The 12,258-nt window shown below is 38.2% G+C and overlaps 1 protein-coding gene across 31 annotated transcripts in view; it reads right to left on the bottom strand.

Annotated features, from left to right (window-relative positions):
* COMMD9 (COMM domain containing 9) overlaps positions 1-12,258 on the bottom strand; it is a 1,186,740-nt gene that overhangs the window by 200,449 nt on the left and 974,033 nt on the right. The window lies entirely within an intron of this gene.

Raw genomic sequence — 12,258 nt, 5'->3', positions numbered from 1 at the left:
GCCTCAACATCTCCCCTTAAGAGATGCAAGCACTGTCCAGCCTGGGACCCCTCCTCAGAATTCTGAAGCCCTCTGGGGCTCCTCCTCTAATTTTTTAAATTTCAATAACCCCTAACACTTCTTTTTGTTTCCCCAGTTCTAAGGGTGGTAGTTGCTTCTTGTAGTTACCACCTCTGTGATTCCTCTGGGTCCCCTCTTTGCCATTTTATTTGTCCAATTTCTGATTAATAATTCATATATTAAATTATCTCTGTTAAAATAATTGATGTGGCCTTTGTCCTCTGACTAGCCCTGACTGATGAACCAGGGTTGAAAAAATACCCACTAAAGAAGATAATAACCATTCCAGGTAACCAAGGCAAATCGCTACCAGAAATTTCCTTTGGGTGTGAGACCCAGATCTGCAGACATTGAGTGGATTCTTCTCCCCACGCCTAAGAAAACCATATCACTGCCAGTAATTTTGGTGGTTGCTTCTCAGCATTCTTGAGTTTATAGGTGGAGCATACTCGATTCTTGTCTGAGTCCCTAAGAGACACTGGGTCCCATTTGTGGTTGCTTAGTCAGTGACTTCATAGCTTAAAAGAAGTGACCTCGGGGCCCTTGTTCCTGTATCGTACAATTGCCTAGTTCTTCAGTTATCTTCAGCAGTATGCGTTTCTCACTAAGTCACTCATTAGATTGGCTTTTCATTTCCTTGGTGATTCTAGCCTGCATCTAATGACTTTTGAGAGAAATCCTAAGCCATGTAAACACCTTGAACCAAATAGACTTCTGAATTCTTTTATATTCTCAGGACTGCGTAACTCTTAACAAGTGCTTAAATTTCAGTCTGATATCAGTTAAATATCTCAGATAGCTTTGTTTGTGGTCCAGCTTATGAGGTCATTTCATTCTCTGTAGGCTGAAGTAAGGATTAAATCATTTGCCTGCCAACAGAAACTTTTGCTGACTAGTCTAGAGCAGTTTTGAGAAGGGTTCACTAAGTGGAAATCGCATTAGGCTTCTGGTTCTGGCCATATGGGAATGGCTTGTATCAGATTAATTTTCCTTATAAAATAATTAGGAAAGCTGGGCAAAATATATAAAGGAACTGTTCAAAGGAACTGGAGAACATCCAGTGCAGGCAGGACCTGAGAGGCTGTGATCCCCAAGAGAAAGGAAACATGAGGAAAGCTTCACATTCTTCCTGGCTTTTCCCCTGAGAAGATTTCCCCGAGTCCCTGGAGTGGGTGAGGGTACAAGGGAGTAAACAGCAGAAAGCAGCAGTCTGACTAGGCTAAGAGGAGAGTTTAAAGCTGCCAGAGCTGCTGGAGTTTGAAGGTAAAGTGATAGGAAGGGCTGAATGAGAAATATGCACACAAGTTCCCCTCAAGTTGTTCACTGACTCCTAAGATGCGCACGTACAGTGAGAAGTAGAGGAAATCAGCAGAAAGGAAAACTACTGGGATGCTAAATACGGGAACCAAGTTCAGCTGCCACATGATGCTGAGAGGTTCAAGTCCCACTGGTGGAAGGGCTTTGGCAAACATCCTGGGCTTTGGATGAGACTCCCCAAAGGGCCACAGTCTAGGAGTAAGGGTCATACCCTAAAGCAAGCTAGTAGACTTAAACATAACTATATCAGTAATTATGTATGAAGTAAACACTCTGATGAAAAGACAAAGTTAGTAAAACAAGATGTTGTTTATAAGAGACACACATTGAATATAAGGACACAGAAAGATTGAAAATAAAAGAATGGAAAATGATATACCATGTAGAAACCAGCAAAAGAAACAGTGTTGCCAATTTAGAATCACGGAAATTTCATAATGATAAAAGGTCAATTCAAAGAGAAGATATGAATTGTAACACAGGTTGAGTATCCCTTATCCAAAATGCTTGGAACCAGAAGTGCTTCAGATTTCAGGGTTTTTTCAGACTTTAGAATATTTGCATTATACCTACCTACCAATTGAGCATCGCAAATCATAAAATCCAAAATCCAAAATGCTCCAATGAGAACTTCCTTTGTGCATTATGTGGGTGCTCAGAAAGTTTTGGATTTGGGGGCGTTTCAGATTTTCAATTTTTGGATTTGGGATGCTTAACCTGTACATAAATTATCATTTACTGCTCATTGACTATATGCCAAGCAACATCCTAAATATTTCATATTCTTTGTCTTGTGTAGTCCTCTGAGCAATTTTATGAAGTAAATATGATCATCCCCATTTTACTAGATGAGGAAATTAAAGCTCAGAGAGGTTGAGCAACTTGAGCAACTTGCCTAGTCACACAACCAGAAAATGGTAGAGACAGCATTCAAACCTAGTTTTGTCTAGTCTCTTGCCCAAGAGCTTTTAATCACTGCTCTGCTTTCTAAGCACCATACTGCCTGTGGTATGCTTGCCTGAACTAGTTGGAGAGGTCCTGTGCACATAGGAGTATTATTTAACCCAAGGGCAGGACATTCTGCAGGGACTCAGAACTCTGGACTGAAAACCATTCAAAAAAGCAGTCTGTCTGACTCTCTCTCTCTCTCATACACACACACTTCTTTGTAAATGCTCTGCCTTTGGGTACACATGATCCCCAAAAGGTTATCCCAGTCTGAGTCTAAGGAACCTTCCAATTCATGGACCACAGCCTAACATCTTTGAATTTCTTGTTCCAAATCCTCAAGAATCTGATTGATCTGATTCAAGAATCATGAATCCATCCCTGATCCAACCAGCTGCTTCTAAGGAGCACCATCTCACATGGTTTTAGACTTCACCTCTGTTAAGTCCTTCCCTTGGAGTTGAAGGGGAAGGGTTCAGCAGTTCTTGGGGAAAAAGAGAGACTCGTCTGCCCCAGGCTGAATCCATGCATGCATATGTGGGTGGCCAGAGCAGAAAACTTCAGATAATCTTTCCCAAGCAACCTCTAATCATGGTCTTTCCCCTAAATGTAAATATGGTTAAAAGAGGGGACAGGCAGCAGGCTTATGTAAAAAGGGCTTGGAAGTCCTGAGAGACAGTGAGAAACAAATGGGCCCATCTTCAGGTGGGAGGGGGAACATGGAGGAAACCATGAAATAAAGCATTTCCTAAAGTGGGCAGTCTGGGGATGGAGCCTCGTATCTGCCTTTGAGCTACAAGAGGGGCACTTTCAGAATATTGCCATGCCGCTCCTCTTACTATCTGGGCAGGTGCAACTGGAAAAGCCTCCAGAGAAAATCGGCTAAGGTTGTGGCATTTGCTGTTGTGATGGACAACTGGAATTATGTAGGGGGAGTCCAAAAAACCTATGTGTTTTCCAAGCTTCTGAGACCTCCAAGGATATTTCTGTGGCAAATAATTGTAATAACAACATTTAATACTTATTTAGGGTTTACTGTAGCCAGTTCCTAGCATAATCCTTGCTTTCTCTATCTTATTTCCTTTAACCCTCACATCAACCCAGCGAGGTAGATGCTATTATTATTAATATTTTACACATGAAGAAACTGAGGCACAGAGACGGTAAGTTAACTTGTCCAAGGCCATGGAGTAATTAATAAGTGGCAGCCCCAGAATGTGAACCAAGACATAAGTTTGGCTCCAGAGAATTTGCTTTTAACTCCGATGTAAACTCCTCCACTCTTTGGAAAATGTAATATCAATTGTCAAGCAGAGTTAGAGTCATTAAGAAAGGCAAGAGCTTGCTGGGAAGCCCCTTAGAGCCCCTGGTTTTCCATAGGGAAGTTGCTCCACTCAAGAGAAATCCCTTCTGTGGGCTGTCCCCACACAATGCATGAGAGCCATGAGGCTCAGCAGCCCCAAAACCTGCCACCAGAAAGCCAGTGGGCACAAGGTAGAGAAACAACTCACAGAGAAATCAGGGGTCACTATTTAGGGTTTAAACCCCACCTTCTTTTTTCTCTGTCACTCTGCTGCCACTGCTGTCAGTCAGATCCTTTCTCATCCCCAGCTAAACTAGCTGTGTGGCCTTTGGAAAGTCTTTTTCTCTTCTGCAAACTATAGTTAATCATGTCTGCCTACCTTGCAGGATTAGAAGGTACACACACACACACACACACACACACACACACACACACACACACACAGGTATTCATACACATATACATACATATGGCAGAGAAAAGGTTTAGGCTATCTCTGAGTAGGTAAAATCATGAGTGTTAAGTGTTATATTGCTCCTTTTAGTTGTCTATATGTTCCTAATTTCTGTAATAAGCATGTGATGTCTTTACTATGAATAGAGTTTAAAAACAAACTTCAAAATTCCAACACCATTCATGATAAAAACAAAACAATTTAACAAACTTGGAATAGAGGGAATTTCCTCAACCTGATGAAGGACATCTGTAAAAACCTACAGCAAACATCATACGTGATGGTAAGGGACTGAATGCTTTCTCCCAAAGATCAGGAGCAAGGAAAGGATGTCCGTTCTTGCCTCTTCCATTCAACAGAGTCCTGGAGATTTTAGCCAGGGCAGTCAGGCAAAAAGGAAAAACAAAGGTATCCAGTTTGAAAAGGAAAAAGCAAAGCTGTCTTTATTTCAGATGACATGATCCTTTATGTGGAAAATCTTGAGGCATACACACACCCACAAGCCCCTCTTAGAAGGAAAAGACAACTATAATACAACGAGGGCAAAGGATACAAGACTGATGTATTTCTGTATGTGAGCAATAAATAGTCCAAAAATGAAATGAAGAATAACTTTCCACTTATGGTAGCATCAAAAAGAATACAATATTCCAGGAGAAATTTGATGAAAGAAGTATAAATCTTTGTTTGAGGGACATTAAGGAAGATGTTAATAGTGGGAGAGACATTTCATGTTCATGAATTGGAAGACTCAGTATTGCAAAGATGGCAATTTTACCCAGGCTGATCTACAATGTAGAATTCAATGTAATTCTGATCATAATTTCAGTAGGCTTTTTGGGTAGAAATTGAGAAGCAGATCCTAAAATTTAGGTTGAAATACAAAATATTTATAATAGCTAAAATGATTTTGAAAGGGAAGAGCAAAGTTGGTGGACTTTCACTTCTAAATTTCAAAACTTATTATAGCTACAGTAATAAAGACAAAATGCTATTACTACAAAGATAGATCAATGGAACAGAACTGAGAGTCCAGAAATAAATCCTTACCTTTATAGTAATTTTTTTTTTTTTTTTTTACAAAGATGCAAGGCAATTGATTGGAGAACCATTCTACATTGTTCAACAACTAGTGGTGAGACAATTAGATACTCACCTCATGCCATACAGAAAAATCAACAATGGATTGCAGGCTTAATGTAACAGCTAAAACAATAAAACTTTAGAAGAAAACAGAGAAGAAAATTGTTGAGATACTGAGTTAGTCAAATATATCTTAGATACGCTATCAAAAGCATGGTTCATAAAAGAAAACCATTAATTAGACTTCATCAAAATTCAAAACTTTTGCAGTTTAAAAAAACACCATTAAAAACATGAAAAGCAACAGGTTGGGAGAAAATATTTGTAAAACACATATCTGTTCAAGGATTGCACTCAGAATTAACAAAAACTCTTACAAATCATTAAAAAGATGACAAACACCCCAATCAAAAAGAGGCAAAAGAACCGAACAGACATTTTATCAAATATGCAAATGGCTAAATAGCACATGAAATGTTGCCCTACATCATTCGTCATCAGCAAAATGCAAATCCAAGTGTGAGATACCATTTCGCATTTACTAGAATGGACATAATAGGATAGACAATCACAAACGTTGGCAAGGATATGGAGAAATGAGAACCCTTGTATATTGTTGGTTGGAATGTAAAATAGTGGAGTCACTTGGAAAAGCAGTTTGGCAGTTTCTCAAAACCTAAACCTAAAACTGCCATATGACTCGGCAATTCCATTCCTAGGTATCTATCTAAGAGAAATGAAAACATGTCTACACAAAAACTTGCATGAGAGTATTCCTAGTAGCATTATGATGATAGCCAAAACTGTAAACAACCTAAATGCCCATCAACTGAGACATGCATGGATAGACAAACCCAAGCATATCTATACAGTGGAATTCTAATCAGCAATCAAAAGGAAACAAACTGCTGACACATGCTACATCATGAACAGACTTCAAAAATGTGCTAAATGAAAGAAGTGATACACAAGAGACCACCTACTGCATGATTCCATTTATATGAAATGTCCAGGGGAGCTGAACATAATTTATAGAGACAGAAGTAGATTACTAATTGTTTGGGGCTGTGGATGGCAATAGGGATTAAATGTAAATGGGCATCAGGGATCTTATTGCAGGGATGAAAATGTTCTAAAACTAATTGATGTTGATAGTTGCACCATTTGGTAAAGTTACTAAAAATTATTGTACACTTGAAATTGGTGATTTTTAAAATTGCAGTAGAATATGCATAGCATAACTTTGCCATTTTAACAGTTTTGGGTACACAGTTCAGTGGCATGAAGTACATTTATGTTACTACATGATCCACCTCCAGAACTTTCTCCATCTTTCCAAACAGAATCTCTATCCATTACACAATAACTCTACATCCCCTGCTTCCCCCAGCTCCTGACAACCACCATTCTGCTTTCTCTGAATTTGACTGCCCTAGGTACTTCATTTAAGTGAAATCATGCAATATATGTTATTTTGTGCCTAGCTTATTTCACTTAGTGTAATGTCTTCAAGATTCATCTAAGTTGTACCACGTATCAGAATTTCATTCTGTGCGTGTGTGTTTTATTGTGGTAAAATATTCACATAAGCTAAAATTTAACATTTTAACCATATTTAATGTAGTTTTGTGGCATTAAGTACATTCATGTTGTTGTACAACCATCACTACCACCCATCTCCATAATGTTTTCATCTTCCCCAACAGAAATTCTGTACCTATTAAACACTAACTCCCCAATCCCCTCTTCCCCTAGCCCTTGGCAGCCACCATTCTATTTTCTGTCTCTTATGAATTTTGCTACTCTTAGTGCCTCATATAAATGGAATCATGCGAAATATGTCCTTTTGTATCTGACTTATTTCACTTAGCTTAATATCTTCAAGGTTCTTCCATATTGTAGCATTTGTCAAAATTTCCTTCCTTTGTAAGGCTGAAATATTTCATTGCATATATATGTAACACACTTTGTTTACCCATTCATTCCCTGATGGACATTTGAGTTGTTTCCACATTTTAGCTATTGTGAATAATGCTGCTGTGATTATTGGTGTATAAATATCTTGATATTGGTGAATTCTATGATATGTAAAGTATACCTCAATATAGTTATTTTAAAATAAAACATCAATTTAAAAAATTAAATTGTCAATAAATGGTAGATGTCTTTATTATTATTAATAACTTCAAGAATGGTAAATTTGATCAATGAAGTAGGTTTTAAAAAATCAAGTTAATTTATTAACTTAAGCTAATTAAATTAAGTTAGCTAAATAATTAGGTTAGTTTTCGAATCGATTACTTTACAAAAAATTACTATATTTTAATTTTACTTGAAATTAGTAGAAGGAATTAAAATGAAATGAAGTTGGTGAACTTTAGATGTTTATTCACAACAGAGATACTCATTGCTAATCTCTCTCAAGGCAAAAGAAGTTATGAGGAAACATTGAGGTTGGCTTGGAACACATGGTTTTTCTATTTAGATTCATGTTTCTTGATGGTCAGTTTAATCCCCAGGTTGACAACTGTTTCATAAAAATCAGAGGACATTTCTGATGTTTAAACAAACACAGCATCCAAATTTTTAGATTGAAAACAAGAAAAAAGTTCAAAAATTTTGCAAACCTTTAGGATAAACTTCTAAGAGAAATTATTAGGGAATGGCTAGCTTATACATTTAACACTACAAAGAGGACAAACCACTTGTTAAAAAAGGAGGAGGAAATGACTGTAGTAAGTGTCTAAAACAAATCCAAGAGGTTATTTATCAATTCTCTGTATTAGTCAGTTTTCTTCTCCCTCTGAATGAATTGGTTCTTGCTTTGGAATGTATCTGCTCCAGCCTGAACTGCCTGAATTATCTTACCCAGAGTTGTAGAGTCCACCCATTTATGTTCTGCTGTCTTCATTCACTGTATAAAAGAGTTATTTAAAACCTGAACATAGGGCAAAAAGTTGAGTGGCATACTCTTTCAATGTCACACTGGAGAATTATTTAACAAGTCCACCCAAGGATCATTTAATTTTCTGGAAGAATGGATCTGTGTTTGACTTTGTTATTTAGATACTGTGAAGTTACATGTTAATTGTATTTTTCTTTCTGGTAAGAGAGATAACTCCAAAGGTTATGATTTTATTAGCCTGCAGGACATTAACCAGTTTCATCTGTAACCTAGAAATCTAATTTTAACTGTTTTCATTTTGAAAATATTTTTTCCTGGTGGATTATATAAGGCCTTTTCCTTGAGTGCTCTTGCAAGAATCAGCTTTCCCAGCTAATGGCTCCATTGTAAGCTAAGGAACTGAATACAACCTTTGACATGTGTCTATATTTGAACGAGTCATGATTTTAACATTTTATCAATTATACTTTGATACAGCTGATATACCTCCACTCATACTTTCTCCTCCTAGCTACTGTGCTTACTCTTTAGGTGCAGAAGAGCTACCTGGGGGCCTGTTTGAATACAGATTCTTCCCCCTTCCAGCTCCCACAATCAGAGTCTAATTCAGGGAGGTTGATGTGGGCCTTGGTGGTTGCATTTTAATGAGCTCCTCAGGAGATTCTGAAGCTGATGATACTCAGACTAGACACCTTGAGAATATTGCCTGGTAAACTAGGTGCTGGTGATGATCTAAGGCCATATTGATTCACACTGTTCGGAGTGGATGGAGTTAGCTGAAGTTTAACCTTGAGGCCTGGGATGGGCTGGAATCCAACAATCCATTTGCATAAACTTCAATTTGGATGTGGTAGGTGATTTCAGGTGTTCACCCACTTATTGGCTGTATCAGAAAGCAGGTGGGGCTGGGAACCACCAGGAATCTGTATAAATAGGTTGAATCACATGACATTGCTGATATTTGACTTTTTAATTGACCTTAAAAAATATGAGTTTAATATGCCTTGATGTAATAACTCCTCAGCTGTTTCTAACTCGAAGCTGATTTGGCAGCTAACTCATCAATATGACAATTGGGACAGAAGATTTCCAATATTTGTGGAAAGCGCTCTATAATTTTCATCAGACTTAGAGCAAAAATTTAATAATCCTCTTCCTAGAAAAGTGCATCAAATGTAACCTTTTGCATACAATCTCAGGGGGATTTATGGACTCCTTAAAGGTCCAAGGACTCTTACAATTTTTTTTTTTTTTTTTTTGAAGGCTGCATTGCCGAAGGCTGCATTCTTTAGAAAGAGTTTTGCTGCCACCTACTGCCACATGGTTCTTGAGCTGGGTTTGCTCTATTCTTGCCTTGTCAATGACCTCCAGTTTGGAGTTTTGTAGGAGCTATAAGCAGCTATCATCTCACACCAACTGACAAGAGAAGTCCAATTCTAGGCTGAAATGGGCACCAAAAACCTGTTTATTTGTCATTCAAACACTGAATTGAATTATCGCAAATGTAAAAAAATTTGTGCATACTCTGCATTGTCTAGTCTATGCATACTCTTCAGCTTATAGCTGATTCTAAGAAGGCTTAAAATAAGAGTTGGAATAGAGTAACAGGGCTATCTGGTTTTGAGTCTCAGGGAGCTTATTTTACAACTCTGTCCTGTACCTAACTGATGACACTGCAAAATAATTGTTCTAGAAATGCAAATTATGTCTTATCCAGGAGGTTCTCTTGACTTTCTCCCTGCAGCTAGTTTTGGCTCCATTTGCATATTTATTTCAATATTCCTGGTCCGTAAGAGTAGCTTTTCTTTGGATTCTCCTTTGAATCAGTTATAACACGTGCCTGATTTCCTCAGAGTGAAACAAAATCCTTCACATGAGCTCATTTGGTATCTGTTTTGAGAGTCATTATACTTTTTTGAAAATTATTCTTTAACAAGGGCCAAAACTAGGTATCTTTGATTCCCATCTACGAGAGGTCTTCTGGCCTTTTCTTGAAAGTGCACAGTCTAATTAAGATGTTCCATATTGAAAGTAATTTTTTGAGATGTCCCAACCCTCTTTTCCCTTTTGCTCCCATTCAAACAGTTAAGACCCTATCTCATTGCCTCAGGGGAGGCAGGGCCAAAACTAACAAAATATAACAAAGGAGTTTGTAAATCTTTCTGGACTTCGTTTTCCTAAAGCTCAAGTTCTTCCAAGAATTGAGAGAGGACCCAAATGTTGGGGGAAAAGAGAGGAGATTGTGTTTTCCTTCCACAAAACGACGAGATTACCTCAGACTGAGGGAAGGAGGGAGAGACAGGAACAACAGGACCAGGCCCCGACAGGTGAGGCTGCAGGGGCTGGAGGGACTGGAGCCCAGACCACATGGAGCAAGACTGCGCTGGGAGGGCCCTGAAAATAGAGTCCTGGGAGGTGACCCCTGTAGACTAAAGATCCTTGACAGTGTTCGTGTGTGTGTGTGAACAAATTTGGCCTCTAACCTTCTGGGCAGTCTTGACTCAAGATGCAAGTTGCAGTCTTACAAACTCATTTGTGTCCTGGACTACATTTTAAAAGTGAAAAAAAGGGCAGAAAATATCAGAAAGCATAGAATGTGGTACAAGCAAGTGTTTCATAAACATTTTGTTTCAGCTGAGTCAGTATTGCATATTATTTTTCTTTCTATGCTCAATCTATATAATTTTACTGCGGGTTCTGAGCCAAAGGGAAAAAATTGCAAAACACTGACCCTAAAGGTATTTTAAAAAGTCAGATTTAACTTTATTAGCTCAGCTGTATTCAGGACACCTGAGCTTTCCTTTTCTTCTTTAACAATGGCTCCAAAGGAATACCACATTAGGGCTGAAATAAACTTTACTTTCAGGTTCCTACCTATTATAAAGGCAATGACTAGCTACTTAATTTTTTTTTTTTTCTGTAGAGGTGGGGTCTCGCTATATTGGGGTCTCAAACTCCTGGCCTCAAGTGATCCTCATGCCTGGGCCTCCTAAAGTGCTGAGCCACCACTATTACTTCAAAAACTTTTGCTGGGGCTTTGTCTACTTTACCTATTTAGCTTCAGATTAAGTGACCTGGGGGAAAATGAAGCTAGGATCAAGACAGGCCAGACCTCCCTGGACAAGTGTCCCCCACCCCTAATACATTGAAAACAAAAATTAGTCTCTGCCAATCAGATTAGAGCAACAAGTGGGAAAGTGGGAAGGACAGGAACAATTATTTTTCAGAATTTGGGAATCTATTTTTCAGTGTGGTTTTATAATTTAGCTTTCAGGAGTATAAGTTCTGTGACAATGAGACTTGCTTTTCTATGGAGATATGCAAAACCCTACCCAGGTGAAGCAAAAATTATTGTGCTTATGCATCATTCCCTGAAAAGGTTACAAGTGTCATGGTCCAAGTATTCGAATATTGCCACTGCTGGCCCTGGTAAAACAGTTAATTTTAAAAATGTGACAACAGGGTAACAGACATGTACAGAATAGACTAGAAGACAGAAAAGTGTTGAGAAGTTAACAAAAAATAAGAAGTGGAATATTTTTTAAAAATGTGTTGCTTACTCTGGAATTAGTAACAGTATTTCACTTTTGGAATTTTAATTTACAAATTAAGGTGGCATTTATAAAGTAATTACATATCTTACCAGCTTTTGTACTCCACTTAGGGAAGTTGAGTCTACTTTAGAAAAGAAAGGGGTTGACCCCATAGAAAGTTTCCTAAAGTGCTTTTAATGGCGTCACAATAGGGGCAGCTTTGCTTAAAAACCCATTCAGGGAGTTTGGTACCTAAGGAGAAGGCAGAGACAGCCACAGCCCTTTCTGCATTTATTTTTGGGAATAAATTCATGTTATCTGGCTTCACACTTTCAATCTATCTGTTTTTCTCACTGGACCTAAAGGAGTTATGGAAGTTCCTCTCTCTTTAGGCCTAATTTTGTTTTGTAAAATAAAGTCTTAAAGGCCCCAGGGCTGAAACCACAGCCCACACCAAGGAGTAAAATGAATGCTCACTTACCATTTCCTGAAGGAGGAAGGACTAGTTATTTCAGGTGAAAACTAGTGCCTTAAATTGTTCTCTTCCAATATAGTTACATAGTGCCCCAAATAGAACAACTATGAAGCAAAAATCAAAGTATAGTTATTTCATTAAAAACCACCTGGGCCTGGTGTGGTGGCTCACACCTGTAAT

The sequence above is a fragment of the Macaca thibetana genome, chromosome 14, assembly GCF_024542745.1.
Source record: "Macaca thibetana thibetana isolate TM-01 chromosome 14, ASM2454274v1, whole genome shotgun sequence".
In the NCBI taxonomy this organism is placed as follows: Eukaryota; Metazoa; Chordata; class Mammalia; order Primates; family Cercopithecidae; genus Macaca; species Macaca thibetana.
Note: the sequence above shows the minus strand (reverse complement) of the source record. Positions and strands in the feature narration are given on the sequence as shown.